Source organism: Nycticebus coucang, chromosome 2, assembly GCF_027406575.1.
Source record: "Nycticebus coucang isolate mNycCou1 chromosome 2, mNycCou1.pri, whole genome shotgun sequence".
In the NCBI taxonomy this organism is placed as follows: Eukaryota; Metazoa; Chordata; class Mammalia; order Primates; family Lorisidae; genus Nycticebus; species Nycticebus coucang.
This window is the reverse complement of record NC_069781.1, coordinates 95,733,742-95,753,069: the sequence shown is the minus strand read 5'-3', so window position 1 is coordinate 95,753,069 and position 19,328 is coordinate 95,733,742. Positions and strand designations below refer to the sequence as shown.

General features: G+C 37.3%; 1 protein-coding gene and 2 pseudogenes across 6 annotated transcripts in view; 1 reads left to right on the top strand and 2 right to left on the bottom strand.

Annotated features, from left to right (window-relative positions):
- GKAP1 (G kinase anchoring protein 1) overlaps positions 1-19,328 on the top strand; it is a 96,406-nt gene that overhangs the window by 55,583 nt on the left and 21,495 nt on the right. The window lies entirely within an intron of this gene.
- Positions 1,223-2,109, bottom strand: LOC128575175 (60S ribosomal protein L12-like; annotated as a pseudogene).
- Positions 8,429-9,192, bottom strand: LOC128575170 (NOP protein chaperone 1-like; annotated as a pseudogene).

Here is a 19,328-nt window from a genome sequence, read left to right as displayed (position 1 = left end):
TATGGCTGAATAGTAAATAGTATTCCATGGTATACATATACCACAGAGAATTGATCTTTTCCTGGGTTGATAGGTATGTAGGTTAGTTCCACATCTTGGTGATTGTAAATTAAGCTGTGATAAACAATCTAGTGCAAATATCCTTATGATAAAATGATTTTTTTCTTGTAGGTAGATGCCTAGTAATGGGATTGTGGGATCAAAGGAAAGGCCTATTTTGAGTTCTTTGAGGATTCTCCATACTTCCTTCCAGAAAGGTTGTATTAGTTTTCAGTTCCACCAGCAGTGTAAAAGTGTTCCCTTTTCTTCACCTCCATGCCATTATTTCTTGATCGCTTCCAGGAGTCTTGTGATTGAGTTTCTGGGGTTCTCTAAGTATAAGATCATGTCATTGGATGCTCTTAATATCCTTCTCTTGCCTGATTGCATTGGCTAGAACTTCCAGAACTATGTTGAATAGTACTGGAAATAGTGGACATCTTTGTCTGGTTCCAGTTGTAAGTGGAAAAGCTTTCAGTTTTACTCCATTCAGTATAATGTTGGCTATGGGTTTGTTATAGATGGCTTCAATCAGTTTAATAAATGTGTCATCTATGCCTAAATTTTCTTAAATGTTCTTGTTAGAAAAAAGATGCTGAATTTTGTCAAATGGCTTTGTCTGCATCTATTGAGAGGATCATAAGGTCTTTGCTTTTGCTTCTAGGACTAGAAACAAAAATCTCATAAAGAATGAATGACATAAATACATTCAGAAAAGAAATTAGAGAATTGCTGCATCAAAATATTAAGCAATAAGAATAGTAATGCAAAGAAAGTAACATTCACATTGTCAAATAAGAGTAATTTTATTGAATATTTTTGCATCTATATTCGTTAGTGAATTTGATCTGTAATTCTCCTTTTTAGATGTGTCTTTTCTTGGTTTTGGTGTCATTGTGATGTTTCTTCATAGAATGTGTTAAGGAAGGTTCCTTCCTTCCCAGTGCTTTGGAATTGGTTCTGCAGTGTAGGTACAAGCTCTTCTTTGAAGGTTTGATAGAATTGTGGTGTGAAGCTATGTGGTCCAGAGCTTTTTTGTTGGAAGCTTTTTAATTGTTTCTTCAATTTCAGTGCTTGATATTGGTCTCTTCAAGAGATCTATTTCTTCTTAATTAAGTCTAAGGAGATGGTGTGATTCCAGGTATTGGTCTATCTCTTCCACATTGTCAAATTTCTGGGCATAGATTTTTTTGTAGTAGTAAGAGATAATCTCCTGTATTACTGTGGTTGCTGTTATTTCTCCTTTTTCTTTTTTGGGGAGAGGGGTGTCAAATGATCCTTTATTGAAATATTTTCCTTTGTACTTTTTAACTAGCTGGGTATTCCATGGCACCACTGTTGATGTCATCTGTGATGTCATGAGGGTGGCAGCCATCAAAATGGTAGCCCATCAACTGGGCTGTACCCAGGATCTCTTTAATGGTTCCAGAGAGTTCTCTGGCTAAAGATAGGTGCTTCATCTGTCTGGCATTGCTGAAAATCTCATCAAAAGGGATTATTTCCGTTGTGTTTAATATTTTTCTGTTTCTTTCTGTCTCTCCATGATTCCTTGGGGGCTTTGTAGATGAGGGCAGAGACAGAAGGTACTACTTCAGTCCGGACCTCTCTGTTCTGGAAAGTCAGTTTCATTGTACTCCTCAGACCCTTCTAGTCACCGGTTGCCTTTGTGATGTCATCACCATCCTTTTTTGGAGACAAACCCAGGGGGGCTTATATTGGGGACCAGGGCAGAAGTGGCACCCACTTCACCACCGATGCACTTCAGGTACATGACTTTGATCTCATTGGGGTTGAACTTAGGTGGCATGGTAAAGACAGCTGGTGTTGAATGAACCTGGATTCTGCACGACGGAAGAAAGTTGCACCTTGGCCTCCAATGAGCTGAAAGCCGAAAAGTTTTTCTCCTTTTTCGTTTCTAGTTGATGTTATTAAAGATCTTAATTTTCTGTTTCTACTTAATCTAGCCAAAGGTTTATTGCTTTTGTTTATCTTTTTTGAGGAACCAACTTTTTGTTTCATTAATTTTCTGAATGATTCTTTTATTTTCAATTTCATTTATTTCTGATGTAATTTTGGTTATTTCTTTTCTTCTCCTGGGTTTGGGATTGGATTGCTCTTCTTTTTTCCATTTCCTTGAGATGATTCATTAGATTGTTGATGTGCTCTTTTTCTGTTTTTCAGATGTAGGCATCTAAAGTGTCTAAAGTGGCAAATTTCCCTCTTTGGATTCTTTTTGCAGAATCCCACAGGTTTTGGTGGCTTGTGACTAAATTGTTGTTATGTTCAAGGAATTTAATAGTTTCCTCCTTTATTTCCTTCTTGACCCAACCTTCATTCAGCATAAGTTTGTTTAGTGTCCATGCCTTTGTGTGGGGATAAAAATTTTTGTTGGAGTTGAGTTCCACCTTAATTGCCCTGTGGTCTCTTTTCATTTTGTTTGAGGTTTGATTTGTATCCTAGGATGTGATCTATTTTGGAGTGTAACGTATGGGCAGATGAAAAGAACATATATTCATTAGCTTTGTGATGGTATGTTCTGTATGTGTTATTAAACCTAATTGTTCTAGGGTTGCCTTTAAGTCCCGTGTTTCTTTGTTTAGTTTCTGTTTAGAAGATCTGTCCAGTTCTCTTAGAGCAGTGGTTCTCAACCTTCCTAATGCCGCCACTCTTTAATACAGTCCCTCATGTTGTGGTGACCCCCAACCATAAAATTATTTCTGTTGCTACTTCATAACTGTAATTTTGCTACTGTTATGAATGACAATGTAATGTATGTATGCAGGATGTATTTAGGTGACCCCTATGAAAGGGTTGTTTGACTCCCAAAGGGGTCGTGACCCATAGGTTGAGAAGAACCGTTAAAGTCCCTAGCTATTATGGTGTTGAAGGATATATTGTTTAGAGAATTATGAGACTTCATGAAGTGTTAAAACATACAAATTATAGGTACTGCTGTCTTGGAGAAACATTAAAGTCCCCAGCTATTATGGTGTTGTAGGATATCATATTGTTCAGATTGATTAAGGTCTGTCCATAAATCTGGGAGCATTTAAGTTGGGTGTCTTAGAGGAACGTTAAAGTCCCCAGCTATTATGGTGTGGTGTTGTCAGATATCATATTGTTCAGATTGATTAAGGTCTGTCCATAAATCTGGGAACATTTAATTTGGGTGCATAAATATTTAGAATTGAAATGTTCTCCTTTTTAAATTTTTTTAAAATTAATTTATTTTGAGACAGAGTCTCACTTGGTCACACGTGGTAGAGTGCCATGGCATTTTGGCTCACAACAACCTCAAACTCTTGGGTACAAGTGATCCTCTTGTCTTAGCTTCCCAAGTAGCTGGGACTATAGGTGCCCACCACAACACCCAGCTATTTTTCTTTTAGAGACTGGGTCTCTCTCTGGCTCAGCCTGGTTTCAAAACCTGTGAGCTCAGGGCAGTCACCCACCTTGGCCTCCCAAGTGCTGGGATTACAGGTGTGAGGCACCGTGCCAAGCCCATGAAATATTCTCTTGTTGTATTATTCCTTTGACCAGTGTGAAGTGACCATTTTGGTCTTTCTTCACTTTATTTGCTTTAAATCCACTTGTATCTGAAAATAAGATTGCAACCTCTCCTTTCTTCTGATTTCTATTTACCTGAAATACTGTATTCCAATCCTTCACCCTGAGACAGGATATGGATGGGTTGTGCTTTCTTATCCTGTCAGCCAGCCTGTGCCTCTTCAGTGGAGAATTCAAGTCATTTACATTTATTGAGAGAATTGATAAGTATGGCAGAGTTCTATTCATCTTATTTTCTGAAGGTTCGTTGCTTAATTGTATCCTTTCTACCATTGAGGAAGCTAGGTTTTGTTCTTTAGTTTCTGCATGTTTTCTTTGCTGGTGGTACATTGTGATGGTCAGTGTGGAGAACAGGTCTTAGTATTTCCCCCGAAGCTTGTCTTGTGACAAATTTCCTCAGTGTTTGTACATCAGTATAACATTTAATTTCTCTATTGAATTCAGAGCTTAATTTAGCAGGATACAGAAGCTTGGGCTGAAAATTGTTTTGTTTAAGAAGATTAAAGGTAGATGATTACTCTCTTCTGGCTTGAAAATTTTAGCTGAAAAGTCCACTGTCACTCTGATGGATCCACACCTGTAGGTCAATTGGTGCTTACTCCTGGTTGCTTGTAAAATTTTCTCTTTCATCTCGACTTTGGACAAGTTGATCACAGTGTATCTTGGAGATGCTGTTTGTGTTTAGATGACCTTCCTTTAGATATCCCCTTGCTGTTTATGATTAGATGACCTTCCTTTAGGTACCCTCTAAAAGGAGTGTAACAGAATATTTGGTGATGCTTGGGAAATTTTCATTTATGATATCCTCCAGTAGGTTTTCTATTTCTTTGGGTTGTTCTTCTTCCCCTTCAGAGGTACCTATAATTTGTATGTTTTAACACTTCCTGAAGTCTCATAATTCTCTAAGCAATTGCTCTACTTTTTCTTTCTTCTTTTCTGCCTCTTTATATACTTGGGCTAGATGAAGAGCCTTATAGAGGATAATAGGAATTAGAAGTAAAAGTTAAGGAATACCTAAAGGCAGCAATCAGGCAGTCTCTAAGATGGATACTTTGTAGGACAACTGACATGGTCTCTTCAACAGGAAAGTATTGTGGAGAAGAAAAGTCGGTGTATAGAGGGGGTGTTCTAAGGATGTTCTAGATTATAGATTTAACAGATGACCAGATACAATGCTCAGACTCTTATTAGATTAGCAATAAAAGTTTGAAAAAGTGAAGATATTGAGATATTAACTATGTTTACAGTGATATTAAGGAATGATTTTTGTTAGGAATGATAATATTACAGTTAAATTGGAAAATTTATTTTGGGGGCTGATGTGAAAAAATTTTGAGATGAAATATGAAGATGTCTGTATTTTACTATAGAGCATGTGAGCACCAAAAGGGCAAGAGATCACGAAAATCTTAACAGTTGTTAAATCTAGGTGTAGAATATATGCGTGAAATTTTTCATAATAAGTAAAAAAAAAAAACTCAAGCAGAATGTAATTATTTAGTGATCCATCTGTAAAACAACAAAAAGATGGAAATGATAAGCACTAAATTTGGGGTGATGATTACCTTCATGGAGGCAGGGAGATGAGAATAGATGGTGTCTCAAAGAACAAACAAACAAACGGAAAAAAAAAAACAGCTTTATTGAGTTACAATTTACATGCAATAAAGTTGATCCATTCCAAGCATATAGTTCAATCATTTATAGTATGAAGTGTCCATAAAGTTTGTGTGTAATTTAAAATAGACAACTAATACTTGAAGAGTCGTGTAATTATAAACAGTCTAATTTTAGACTTCCATAATTCCAGAAAGTTACCTCATGTCCATTTGTAGTTAATCCCTATTCCCACCTCAGCCCCTAACAACCACTGATCTGCTTTCAGTTTCTATAGATTTGCCTTCTCTGCTAACATATTATGGATGTACTCATATAATATGTAGTCTTCACGTTTGGTTTCTTCCCCTCAGCATAGTTTTTAAAATTTATCCATGTTGTAGCATGTATCAGTAGTTAATTCAACTATATTACATAATAGTATTGCAATGTATAAATGTTACTTATTCACCAGTTGATAGACTTGCTATGAACCTTTCTCTTAGGTGGATACTTATGAGTGAAATTGCTAAATTTCTTGGTAAATTTGTTTAACTTTTTAAAAATACGTCAAATTATTTTCCAAAGTGGCTGGACCATTCATTCCCACCAGTAACATAGGAGGGTTCACTTCTACACATCCTTCCCCAAAATGCTTAGTATTGTCTATTGTTTTGACTATGCCATACTGGTGGTTTTGTAGTATATTTCAAAGTTTTATGCTTGTGAGCCATTCTTTTGCCCATTTTTTAATGTCTTCTGGCTTGTTAGATTTCTTTCTTTCTTCCTTTTTTTCCTTTTTTCTTTCTTTTTTTCTTTTTTAGACAGAGTCTCGCTCTTTTTACCTGAGCTGTGGTGTCAGCTGAGCTCACATCATCCTCAAACTCCAGGTTCTAGTGATCCTCCTGCCTTATCCTTCCAAGTAGCTGGGACTCTGGGAACCCATCACAATGCCCAGCTAATTTTACTATTTTTAGTAGAGATGGGCTCTTGCTGTTGCTCAGGCTGGTCTCAATCAAACTCCTTAGCTCAAGCTGTCTTCCCACCTTGGCCTCCCAGAATGCTAGGATATTTGTAATACTTATTATTATTTTTTTTTCAATTTAATGAACATTTATTGTATAGTCCAACCAAGTGAAAGGCACAATGTTAGGCACTGAGGGGAATACTCAGTGAAAGGAGGACTCACACTCTTTCCTTGTCTTTCTTACCATAATAGTGGATAGAGGCCAGTAACACAAACTACTCTGCAAGATGGTTTTAAAAATAAGCATATTTGATACATAATTAACATTTTATAGGAATAGACGGGAGATTCATTCAGAGTGAAATTTTTGCTTCAGAAACAATTACACCTAATTTATAACTGTCACAGAGCATGGAAAGGTGGTACTCAATAAGTTTGAAGACAACACTTCAGTAATTCTAGGAGGAACAAAATTGTCCTTCAAACAGCTGCCATCATGGCACACATAAGCATCAGAGTAAGCAAGGGCTGAACTAACGTACAATAATGACTGTGCTCCACAGACTGTAGGGCAAATTACTTAACAAACAAAACGACTTTTTGATAAAAAGTGTAATACACATAAAGTGTTATATTTATGACTCCATGAACTTTTACACAGGTATGAGCGGAGATAACTTTTAGAATAGTGACTCACACAAAGAAAAGGCTCAGCAAGTACCAGCTATTGTTTTATCTGCCAATTTGGTAGGTATAGAATCCAATCTTCATTTCATTTGCATTATTTTGATAAATGGGGTTGAGCTGTTTTTCTTATGAAGGCTGATGGGCTATCCACTATTTAGATATTAGTCATTTTTTACTAATTTTTGAGAACCCACTTTATTTTTATTGAAAAAAATACAGTATATAATACATGTAATACACAAAATAAGTGTTAATTGTTTGTTATCAGTAAGGCTTCCAGTTAAGAGTAAGCTACCAGTAATTAGTTTTTCGGGAGTCAAAACTTATGTAAGATGTTTATTGCACAGGAGGTCAGGGCCCATTACCCACATTGTTCAAGGTTCAAACATAAGTAATTCTTTCATTTTCTTTGTAAAACACTTTTTCTCTTACAAAGATTTCTTTTTCATTGAACCGATTTTGAAGGTAACAAATAAATTTGACTTCATAATAAACTAAGTAAAACCAGGCTGTTTTTCTTTACTCCATGGTAAAAAATTGAGTTTATAGCCATGGTAAAAGACTTCTCTAGCCCAAGGGGAAACCCTCACACATTTATTAAGGAATTTAGAATACTCGGGAGCTTATAATCTAAGACTCCCTAACCAATGTATTGATATAATATCAGGGAGTAGTGAAGCTTGAAAATGAAAAGTAACAACAGAATGGGAAACGCCTGATGAGCATATTAAAGACTTTTCCCAAACTTCCTCAAATAAACCAAAGGGAGTTAAAAAAAATTGGTGAAAACTTTTTAAATTCAATTCCTCATATTTTTTCCACAAAACACTGATTGGTCCCTCATATGTTCTTGTAGAAAAAAAAAAGGATGAACTAGTTTCAGATTATAGGGCCTATTGAGAAACATTATTTGTAAAACATTATGGGCTCAAAATATACCAAGAGCTAGTTCTTGTAGGGCCTAAAACAGTACTAATGGCTCTATTTGTAAATGCGGTTCATCCTGAGCTTATAACCTAATTAAAAACATAAACCAGGATGAGAAGTTATAGATATGATTAAATTGGTGGTCATAGCTGAACATTTTGAAAAGACTCTAGAGGAGGAAAAAAACCAAAAGGCTAACAACTTATGTCTCTTCAATTACAATAATTACCAAAGACCAGAGGAACCTTCTCCCCCTTATTTTAAACCACAACTAAGAGGTCCCAGACCAAGAAATTCTTTACCCCAAAGTGTCTGCCTTCGTTGCACACAACCAAAATGCTAGTGAGAGAGAGTGGCATCAATGCCCAGAGAGTGGGTCGATCTCTCAAGATCAAGGAGTTGACCAAAAGAGGGGAATTGCTAAATTAAGCAGGAGGCCATTACTTAGCAACACCTAACTCAATAGATAAACACACCAAAACCTAACTTGGGAGAGTATTTTTAACAGCTGAGTTTTAGCCAAACCCAAACTGCTGAGCTTCAGCCAATCACAGGCAGCCAAGTGATCAGACCATCCCCAAATAAGGCCAATGAGCTGTAATTGATCAAGTTGTTTCTGTACTTCCATGCTCAGCCTATAAAAAAACACTGTCCACACTGCAGAGCAAAGGCCTCTGAACCCCTTTCAGTTTAAAGTGTTGCCTGACTCATAAATTCTTCTTTGCTCAAATAAGCTGTTAAATTTATCTAATGTTTTTCTATTAACACATAAAAAGCACCATAAATACCTGAAATGTAAAACAGTGAACCATGTTCTTTTTCACAGAATTCAGAGGTAAATGTCACCTGTTTCTTCTCAGATAATTTATTTCACTGCTTCTTTCTTTTACTTGCCAGACTGTCCAAAACTTCAGTTTTGCCTTTTCCACCATCAGAATTAGGAAGCCTAATGTTGTCTACGGTGACTTCATGAGAGATGCTGTCATTTTCATCTTCCGATTCCAAAGTGTTCTCCGAACTATCTTGTGAACCCTCTTCTTTTGAATCTGACTGATTCATCTCAAACAAGTCCAGCATCCATTTATACGTATAACTTCTCCAAGACTCACATCAATGTTTTCAATATTGAAATGATCAGGCGGTGCAGATGCCATTTCTTTTCTTAGTTTTTCATTTGCCTGTGCCATCTGTGGGGGAAATGTCTGTACTTGGTCCAGTAAGGGACTCCTCTCTATCCAAACTATTTGAAGAGTGGAGGTTTTTCTGGAGTTAATGAGCAACTTGTCCCATATACCTCCATGGCCATCGGTTCCCGCTGACAGCAGCTCCTTGGACACGGAGACCCCGGAGGAGACCGGAGTGGGCCACTAACAGCTCAAGCTGGCCTGAGGCTTGCTGCTGACCTCCATGCTCCCCAAATCTTCTGAGCCGACACCTTGTAATATTTCTTTATGTATCTGGGTACAAGTCCTCTGATAGATACATGATTTGCATATGTTTTCTCCCAGGCTGTGCCTTACCTTTTCCTTTCTTTTCTTTTAAAATTTTGTATTGATTCCTAATAGACGTACATATTTTTTCCTAATAGTGTCTCTTGAAGCACAAAAGTTTTAAATTTTGATCAAGTGCAGTTAAGTCAATTTTTTATTTTCTTTTTTATTTTCTCTGTGTTCTTTGTTTAGTAACTCTTTGTCTAACCCAAGGGCATGATGATTTAATTGTAGAAGTTCTTTTTATTTTTGAGACAGTGCCTCAAGCTATAGCTCTGGGTAGAGTGCTGTGTCATCACAGCTCACAGCAACCACCAACTCTTGGGCTTAAGCGATTCTCTTCCTTAGCCTCCCAAGTAGCTGGGACTAAAGGTGCCCACCACAATGCCTGGCTATTTTTTGGTTGTAGTTTTCATTGTTGTTTGGCAGGCCTGGGCCAGATTCGAACCTGCCAGCTCTGGTGTAAGTGGCTGAGCTTGAGCTACAGTTGCCACCCAATTGCAGAAGTTTTATATATTTAGTTCTTCCTTTTAAGTCTGTGATCCGTTTTCAAATTAATTTTTATATTTGGTGGAAGGAAGAGTCCCTCCATACCCTTTGGCATATGTATATCTAATTATCCCAGTACTATATGTTAAAACACTCGTTTCGTTTCTTTTTCTTTTAGTACAGTGGCATCATCATAGCTCACAGTATCCTCAAACTCCTGCGCTCAAGCAATCCTCCTGCCTCAACCTCCCAAAGTGATGGGATTCTATAATTGATTCCTTTTCGCTATCTTTTTAAGAAGTAAATTTACCATAAAAGTGAAGGTTTATGTCTAGAGTCTCAATTCTGTTCCGTTGATCTGTGTGTTGGTACTTAAACAAGTACCATACTTTCTTATTTATATATATACATATATTTATGTATATGCTTATATACATGGCATGTATGTATGCACAAAATATTAAATAGAAATTGAATTGGCTGGGCTTATTAAGAATCTATATTCTTTTTTTTTTATTGTTGGGGATTCATCGAGGGTACAATAAACCAGGTTACACTGATTGCATTTGTTAGGTAAAGTCCCTCTTGCAATCGTGTCTTGCCCCCCAAAGGTGTGGCACACACCCAGGCCCCACGCCCCTGTTTCCCTGTCTCTGCTCTTCCTTTCCCCACTCCTCCCTCCTTTCTCTCTCTGCTCTACCCTTCCCCCACCCCCACTGTGACCTTAATTGTCATTAATTATCCTCATATCAAAATTGAATACCTAGGATTCATGTTTCTCCATTCTTGTGATGCTTTACTAAGAATATTGTCTTCCACTTCCATCCAGGTTAGTACAAAGATGTAAAGTCTCCATTTTTTTAAATGGCTGAATAGTATTTCATGGTGTACATATAACACAGCTTGTTAGTCCATTCCTGGGTTGGTGGGCATTTAGGCTGTTTCCACATTTTGGCGATTGTAAATTGAGCTGCCATAAACAGTCTAGTACAAGTGTCCTTATGATAAAAGGATTTCTTTCCTTCTGGGTAGATGCCCAGTAATGGGATTGCAGGATCAAATGGGAGGTCTAGCTTGAGTGCTTTGAGGTTTCTCCATACTTCCTTCCAGAAAGGTTGTACTAGTTTGCAGTCCCACCAGCAGTGTAAAAGTGTTCTCTTCTCTCCACATCCACAGCATCTGCAGTTTTGAGATTTTGTGATGTGGGCCATTCTCGCTGGGGTTAGATGGTATCTCAGGGTGGTTTTGATTTGCATTTCTCTAATATATAAGGATGATGAACATTTTTTTCATATTTGTTAGCCATTTGTCTGTCTTCTTTAGAGAAGGTTCTATTCATGTCTCTTGCCCATTGATATATGGGATTGTTGGCTTTTTTCATGTGGATTAATTTGAGTTCTCTATAGATCCTAGTTATCAAGCTTTTGTCTGATTCAAAATATGCAAATATCCTTTCCCATTGTGTAGGTTGTCTATTTGCTTTGGTTGTTGTCCCCTTAGCTGTACAGAAGCTTTTCAGTTTAATGAAGTCCCATTTATTTTTGTTGTTTTTGCAGTTGCCATGGCAGTCTTCTTCATAAAGTCTTCCCCCAGGCCAATATCTTTTAGTGTTTTTCCTATGCTTTCTTTAAGGATTTTTATTGTTTCATGCCTTAAATTTAAGTCCTTTATCCATCTTGAATCAGTTTTTGTGAGTGGGGAAAGGTGTGGGTCCAGTTTCAGTGTTTTACATGTGGATATCCAGTTCTCCCAACACCATTTATTGAATAGGGAGTCTTTCCCCCAAGGTATGTTCTTGTTTGGTTTATTGAAAATTACTTGGTTGTAAGATTGTAGTTTCATTTCTTGGTTTTCTATTGGATTCCAAGTGTCTATGTCTCTATTTTTGTGCCAGTACCATGCTGTCTTTTTTAATTATTATTATTAAATCATAGCTGTGTACATTAATGTGATCATACAGCACGATACACTGGTTTTATAGACTATTTGACACATTTTCATCATACTGGTTAACATAGCCTTCCTGGCATTTTCTTAGTTATTGTGTTAAGACATTTATATTCTACATTTACTAAGTTTCACATATACCCTTGTAAGATGCACCACAGGTGTAATCCCACCAATCACCCTCCCTCCGTCCACCTCCCTCCACCCTCCTCTCCCTTTCCTCCTTCTCCCCATTCTTAGGTTATAACTGGGTTATAGCTTTCATGTGAAAGCCATAAATTAGTTTCATAGTAGGGCTGAGTACATTGGATACTTTTTCTTCCATTCTTGAGATACTTTACTAAGAAGAATATGTTCCAGCTCCATTCATGTAAACGTGAAAGAGGTAAAGTCTCCATCTTTCTTTAAGGCTGCATAATATTCCATGGTGTACATATACTACAATTTATTAATCCATTCGTGGATCGATGGGCACTTGGGCTTTTTCCATGACTTAGCAATTATGAATTGGGCTGCAATAAACATTCTGGTACAGATATCTTGGTTATAATGTGATTTTTGGTCTTCTGGGTATACACCTAGTACAGGAATTATAGGATTGAATGGCAGATCTATTTTTAGATCTCTAAGTGTTCTCCAAACATCTTTCCAAAAGGAATGTATTAATTTGCATTCTCACTAGCAGTGCAGAAGTGTTCCCTTTTCTCCATATCCATGCCAACATCTCTGGTCTTGGGATTTTGTGATATGGGCTAATCTTACTGGAGTTAGGTGATATCTCAAAGTAGTTTTGATTTGCATTTCTCTGATGATTAAAGACGATGAGCATTTTTTTGTATGTCTGTAGGCTGTGCGTCTGTCTTCTTCAGAGAAGTTTCTTTTCAAGTCCCTTGCCCAGCCTGCAATGGGATCACTTGTTCTTTTCTTGCTTATATGTTTGAGTTCTCTATGGATTCTGGTTATTAAACCTTTGTCAGAGACATAACCTGCAAATATCTTCTCCCATTCTGAGGGCTGTTTGCTTGCTTTACTTACTGTGTTCTTGGCTGTGCAGAGCTTTTTAGTTTGATCAGGTCTCAGTAGTGTATTTTTAAAGCTGCTTCAATTGCCCGGGGTGTCCTCCTCATAAAATATTTGCCCAGACTGATTTCTTCAAGTATACTGCACTCTCTTCTAGTATTTTTATAGTTTCATGTCTTAAGTTTAAATCTTTAATCCAGTGAGAGTCTATCTTAGTTAATGGTGAAAGGTGTGGCTCCAATTTCAGTCTTCTACAGGTTGCCATCCAGTTCACTCAGTACCACAAGTACTGAGTTAAATAGGGAATTTTTTCCCCACTGAATGTTTTTAATTGGCTTGTCAAAGATCAAATAACGGTAGGTAGCTGGATTCATCTCTTGGTTCTCTATTCTGTTCCAGACATCTACTTCTCTTTTTCTGTGCCAGTACCATGCTGTTTTGATCACTATTGATTTATAGTATAGGCTGAGGTCTGGTAGCGTGATACCATGCTGTTTTGACCACTAGGGCTTTGTAGTACAGCCTAAAATCTGGTATGGTGTGATGCCTCCAGATTTATTTTTATTACTAAGAACTGCCTTAGCTTTTTTGGGATTTTTTCTGGTTCCATACAAAACGCAGAATCATTTTATCCAAATCTTGAAAGTACAATGTTGGTATTTTAATAGGAATGGCATGGAATAGGTAGATTGCTTTGTGAAGTATAGACATTTTAACAATGTTGATTCTTCCCATCGATGAGCATGATATGTTCTTCCATTTGTTAATACCCTCTTCTATTTCCCTTCTGAGGATTTCATAATTTTCTTTATACAAATCCTTCACCTCCTTTGTTATATAATCCTAGGTATTTCATTTTCTTTGAAACTATGGTGAAGGGGGTTGTGTCCTTAATTAGCTTCTCATCTTGACTATTATTGGCGTACACAAAGGCTACTGACTTGTGGACATTGATTTTATATCCTGAAACATTACTGTATTTTTTGATGACTTCTAGGAGTCTTGTGGTTGAGTCTTTGGGGTTCTCTAAGTATAAGATCATGTCGTCAGCAAAGAGGGAGAGTTTGACCTCCTCTGCTCCCATTTGGATTCCCTTTATTTCCTTGTCTTGCCTAATTGTATTGGCTAGAACTTCCAGCACTATGTTGAATAGTAAAGGTGACAGAGGACAACCTTGTCTGGTTCCAGTTCTAAGAGGAAAAGCTTTCAGTTTTACTCCATTCAGTAAAATATTAGCTGTGGGTTTGTCAGATAGCTTCAATCAGTTTTAGAAATGTGCCACCTATGCCAATACTCTTCAGTATTCTAATTAGAAAAGGATGCTGGATTTTATCACATGCTTTTTCTACATCTATTGAGAGGATCATATGGTTTTTGTTTTTGCCTCTGTTAATATGGTGGATAACCTTTATGGACTTGCAAATGTTAAAAACTAGCCTTGCATCCCTGGGATGAAACCTATTTGATCATGATGTATGACTTTTTTGATGATAAGCTGTAATCTGTTGGCTGGGATTTTGTTGAGAATTTTTGCATCTATATTCATGAGTGAAATTGTTCTGAAGTTCTCCTTTTTGTTTGGGTCTTTTCCTGGTTTTGGTATCAGGGTGATATTTGCTTCGTAGAACATGTTGGGGAAGGTTTCTTCCTACTCATTTTTTGGGAATAATTTCTGCAGTACTGGAATAATCTCTTACGTATAAAGGTTTTATAGAATTCTGGTGTGAAGCCATCTGGACCAGGGCATTTTTTGGTTGGAAGCTTTTTCATTGTTTAATCTCAGTGCTTGAAATTGGTCTGCTCAGGAGCTCTATTTCTTCCTGGCTAAGTCTAGGGAGAGGATGTGATTCTAAATATTGATCCATTTCTTTTCACATTGTCAAATTTCTGGGCATAGAGTTTCTGGTAGTATTCAGAGATGATCTCTTGTATCTCTGTGGGGTCAGTTGTTATTTCCCCTTTGTCATTTCTGATTGAGGTTACTATAGATTTTACTTTTCTATTTCTAGTTAGTCTGGCCAATGGTTTATCTGTTTTATTTATTTTTTGAAAAAACCAACTCCTTGTTTCATTAATTTTCTGAATGATTCTTTTGTTTTCAATTTCATTGATCTCTGATTTAATTTTGGATATTTCTTTTCTTCTACTGGGTTTAGGCTTAGATTGTTCTTGTTCCAGTTCCATAAGATGGCTTGTGAGTTTGTTGATGCACTCTCTTTCTGTTTTTCAAATGTCGGCATCTAAAGGGATAAATTTTCTCCAAATGTGTCTTGGAGAAGCTTAAAACTGGTTTTGCAGTATCCCACAGGTTCTGGTACCTTGTGTCTTCATTGTTGTTATGCTCAAGGAAGTTAGTGATTTCCTCTTTTATTTCTTCCTGCACTCATCTGTCATTCAACAGAAGGTTGTTTAATTTCCATGCCTTATTGTGGGGTTGAACATTTTTGTTAGAGTTGAGTTCCACCTTTAGTGCCTTATGGTCTGAGAAGATACAAAGTAAAATTTCAATTCTTTGGATTCTGTTGAGGTTTGTTTTTTGTCCTAGGATATGATCAATTTTGGAGAATGTTCCATGGGGCGATGAGAAGAATGTATATTCTTTATCTTTGGGATGGAGTGTTCTATATGCGTCTATCAAGCACAGTTGTTCTAGGGTCTCATTTAAATCTCTTATATCTTTGTTTAATTTCTGTTTGGAGGATCTGTCCAGCTCTGTAAGAGGAGTGTTAAAGTCCCCTGTTATTATGGTATTATCAGATATCATATTGCTCAGACTGAGTAAGGTTTGTATCAAGAATCTGGGAGCATTTAAAATTGGGTGCATAAATATTTAGACTTGAAACAACATCTTGTATTTTTCCCTTGACCGATAGGAAGTGATCTTTGTCTTTTTTGATTTTAGTTGCTAAATCTACATGTATCTGAAAATAAGATTGCAACTCTTCTTTTCTTCTGAATTCCATTTGCCTGAAAAATTGTCTTCCAACCCTTGACTTGGAGTTTTAATTTGTCTTTTGAAGCCAGGTGTGTTTGGTATAGACAGCAAATGGATGGCTTGTGTTTTTTAACCCAGTCAGCCAATGTATGTCTCTTCACTGGGGAATTCAAGTCAATAAAATTTATTGAGATAATTGATAAGTGTGTTAGTATTCTGTTCATCTTATTTTGTGAGAGTCCATTGCTTAGTTTTATCTTTTGCCTCAGTGTGGAAGTTAGGTTCTGTCCTTTAATTTCTGAGTTCTTTCTTTGGTGCTGATCCATTGTGATGGTCAGTGTGTAGAACAGGTTGAAGTATTTCCTGTAGAGCTGGTCTTGCTGTGGTGAATTTCCTCAATGTTTGCATATCAGTAAATAGTTTGATTTCTCTGTCCATTTTAAAACTTAACTTAGAAGGATATAGAATTCTGGGCGGGAAATTGTTCTGTTTAAGTAGATTAAAGGTAGATTACCATTGTCTTCTTGCTTGGAAAGTTTCACTGGAGAAGTCTGCAATCAACCTGATGGATTGGCCCCTGTAGGTCAACTGGCACTTACTCCTGGCAGGTTGCAGAATCTTTTCTATGGTCTTGACTTAGGACAGCTTCATGACAATGTGTCTTGGAGAAGCTCAGTTAGAGTTGAGGCAACCTGGAGTCCGATATCCTTCTGAATGGAGTGTGTCAGAATCTTTGGTGATATTTGGGAAATTTTTTTTTATAATATTCTCTAGTATGGCTTCCATTCCTCTGGGGCATTCTTCTTCCCCTTCTGGGATTTCTGTAACTCGTATGTTGGAATGCTTCATAAAGTCCCATAATTCTGTCAGTGAATGTTCCGCTTTCTCACTGTTCTTTTCTGCCTCTTTAACTATTTGAGTTATTTCACAAACTTTGTCCTCTACCTCCGAAATTCTTTCTTCTGCATGGTCTAACCTGTTGCTGATACTTTCCATTGCATCTTTAAGTTCCCTAATTGACTGCTTCAGTTTCTTGAGCTCTGCTATATCCTTTCTATATTCTTCGTATCGTTCATCTCTTATTTGATTCTGTTTTTGGATTTCCTTTTGGTTATTTTCCACTTTATTAGCAGTTTCCTTCATTGTTTCCATCATTTCCTTCATTGTTTTCATCATGTGTATTCTAAATTCTTTTTCTGTCATTCCTAACATTTCTTTATAGGTGGAATCCTCTGCAGTAGCTACCTCATGGTCCCTTGGAGGGGTTGCTCTGGACTGGTTCTTCATGTTGCCAGGAATTTTCTGCTGATTCTTCCTCACGAGTGATTTCTTTTATGTGTTACCTTGCCCTAATTTTCCATTCATTTCCTTTTGCTCTTTAAGTTGCCATGCCTGTGGACTAGGGTTTCAATCAGTCCTTTTGGTACAGGACCAGAAGTATGAGAAGGTTGAAGAGCTAGAAGGGAATAAAAGAAAGAAAAAGGAAAGAAAGGAAGAGAAGAGAAAGAGAGAACGAGAACGGAGAGGGTGTGGGTAAAAGGTAATATTGACAAAAAGAAGATGGGCACAGAAAGAGGGAGACAGAGCAATATAGGTGTACAGTAGGGTACTTTGACAGAACCTTAAAAAAACTCCAACCTCTGGGGTGCCGGGTTGGGTGGTTCCCTTGAGGTCAGCAGCTCTTTGTGAACCTGATCAGATACAGTACCCCACCTCCACCAAGTAGAGAGGAAAGACAAAAATGCTATAAATCAAACCAAAACAAGCAAACAGAAAACTTTACGGGATAAAATTGGGTGAAAAACCAAATAATAGGGTTAGAAACACTAGCAAAAATGAAGTTCTAATTATTGAAAAAGGCAATAATGAGAATTTGTATTTAAACTAGAAAAATGGAGAAGGAAAGAAAGAAAAGTCTATAGGGAAAAGGTTGAAATTAAACAAACAACAACAAAAAGTAAATAAAAACAAACAAAAAACCAAAAACAAAGCAGTATAGATATCTTGTTGTATATTGTCTGGGCAACAGGTGATCTTCTGGCATATGAGATATTAATCACAATGCTGATACAACTGGAGGCCACTGCTGATTTGTCAAACTCTGCAGGGTGGAGACTAAATCTCTTTTCAGCCCTCTTAAAAGGCACTTTAAACTTCTAAGCTTGGCCAAGCAGAAGGTTTCCCAGGAAAGTGCTTATCTCTGGGATCACTGCTGAAGTGGTTATACACTTACCCAGTGTGCCTGAATTGGTCTCACTCTGCCCCTGAGGGTTAAGGCTGTATGGCGGCTCAGTCCCTGCCTTTAGGCTGCTCAGTCACTAAGTTACTACCTCCTGCCCAATCCTTGCTCTGCGACCCTGAGGGTGGAGCTTGCGGGGCAGTTTTCTCATAATGGCTCCCTACGGCCCACAGCCAAACACAGTTATCTTTGTCTGGCTCAGCTGCTCAGTCTGGGGCCCTAGACAGCGCGCAAAGTTCTCCATACTCCTGCCCAAGCTCTCCCCTGAGTGCCAGGTCCAAAAACACCAAAACAGCTCACAGGTATGGCATTTTCAGTTTGCAGTCTCACTGCTGCTGTACTTAATCGCTGCTGGCGGGATTAGACCAATTGAACACACGCAATCACTTGTCAGTTTTCCACTGCTTTTGTCCTCCTCTTGGGTCCAGAAGTGTCTTGCTAACTCCCTGTGTTCTCAAAGGGATGATGATAGGCAGATCCCACCGGCCAGAGATGCCTGGAGTCTTGTCTCCCCAGGTTCATGGTGCCTAGTTGCAAGGAAGCTGTTACTCAGCTGCCATCTTGCTCTCACTGCCCAAGAATCTTATTACAAAATAAAAGTTTTAATCTTTTATTCTGCGGTGTGTGTTGGAGGAATTGTGGTTGATTTATTTTTACTTTCACCCCTCTAGTTCCTTATTAGGGTATCTTTTGAAAAATCTTATATTGCAAGAGTTTGAGGTTGCTATGATGTATGAAAAATCTTATATTTAGGCTGAAAAGAAATTTTGTGCCTCACTCATAAATACTCAAGGGAGAGAGTACCCTTTGGGATAGGCATGCTGGTAATGGGATCAGCTGTCAAAATAACCAGAGACACTGAATGGAACTGTAGTCTTTGGTAATATGAAATAACAGGCTGATTAGTTAACAGCATGCTATTCCTTCTATAAAAGCTCAGTCTTTTAAGCATTTTTTGTATTTAATGCTTTAAAATGAAATTTTGTAAGAATATACTAGAAGTATTTTATGAAGCAGTACACTTTCATTTATATCTGTAGCACTTTGTGATGACTCGTGGACTTTCCTGAGCCCATTATTACCTGGTGGGGAAATAATACTTGATCTGTCAGTGTCTCGTGGTGTTTGAGATTTAAATAAAGTAATACCTGTTTAAGTGCTTTGCAAAATACAAAGTATGGTACAAACATCTTTAATGTCATTTGTATATTAAACACTGATATTCAAACAAAATTTTCTTTCAAATACTTTATAAGAAAATATAAAGGGAGAAGGGTGAACAATTATTGAACTGTTAGATCATTACTTCATGAATACAATTGAAATAGGTAAAATTATGAGTACTAAAGTTCAAGAATGTGGGACATAGGTGAAAGCAATGATCATGAAAGGAACATTTTCTTCAGTGTGTCTTCCTAATAGGAA